Source organism: Pteropus vampyrus, unplaced genomic scaffold (genome assembly GCF_000151845.1).
Source record: "Pteropus vampyrus isolate Shadow unplaced genomic scaffold, Pvam_2.0 Scaffold644, whole genome shotgun sequence".
NCBI classification, from domain to species: domain Eukaryota; kingdom Metazoa; phylum Chordata; class Mammalia; order Chiroptera; family Pteropodidae; genus Pteropus; species Pteropus vampyrus.
This window is the reverse complement of record NW_011889425.1, coordinates 40,527-41,259: the sequence shown is the minus strand read 5'-3', so window position 1 is coordinate 41,259 and position 733 is coordinate 40,527. Positions and strand designations below refer to the sequence as shown.

Below are 733 nucleotides of genomic sequence, written 5' to 3'. Positions count from 1 at the left end.
TTTTTTTTTTAGACAGGGTATTATGAACCTACACATCCACATCAGAATAATTCCTAAGTAATATGGCTGAGAGCATTTTTAAAAACCAGTGAAAATGAGAGTTATCTTGATGAATATCTGAATTCCGTTTGTTGAACAAACTACAATGCCTTGAAATGGAATAAAATAAGAAAAAAAATCAACACTCTTAGCCTCACTTGTTTAATCGATTACAAATATTTTAAAGAGGCAGAGTAAAAATATTCTGCCCGTATTTTGACAAACATAATATTTTGTGATGATCTTAATAGCTTTAAATATTTGGACCGATTCTATTTAAGCAATATTTTTCCATACCAACCAGTCTATTGTTCTCACTTATTGATTTGCTTAAAATTTTAAAACAAAATGTAAAAACTAATCTCTGTTGAATCTGAAAGGTTAATCCGATGATAGCATTGAATTAAGGAAATAAAGGATTATAGGATAATAAATGGATTTAAATGGGAACATTTTATGTAATTCTTAGATATTCTTTATGAGTAAAAATGAGATTACATATTTAAACAATATAGATTCCATATGTGCATAGCATACATTACGTATAGATATGATAGAGATAGGTATAGATAGACACATTTCATTTGAAAATAGTTGTATCCATCTTTGCACGCCACTAGATTTAATTCAAAACCAATTTCAGATGGGCGACATGCCTCGAAGAAAGCATGCGAGGTAGCTGTCACGTGTCATC

General features: G+C 29.7%; 1 protein-coding gene across 1 annotated transcript in view; it reads left to right on the top strand.

Moving 5' to 3' along the window:
- The window catches only part of LOC111733815 (CUB and sushi domain-containing protein 1-like), a 49,256-nt gene that overhangs the window by 14,640 nt on the left and 33,883 nt on the right, over positions 1 to 733 (top strand). The gene's annotated exons all lie outside the window — the stretch shown is intronic.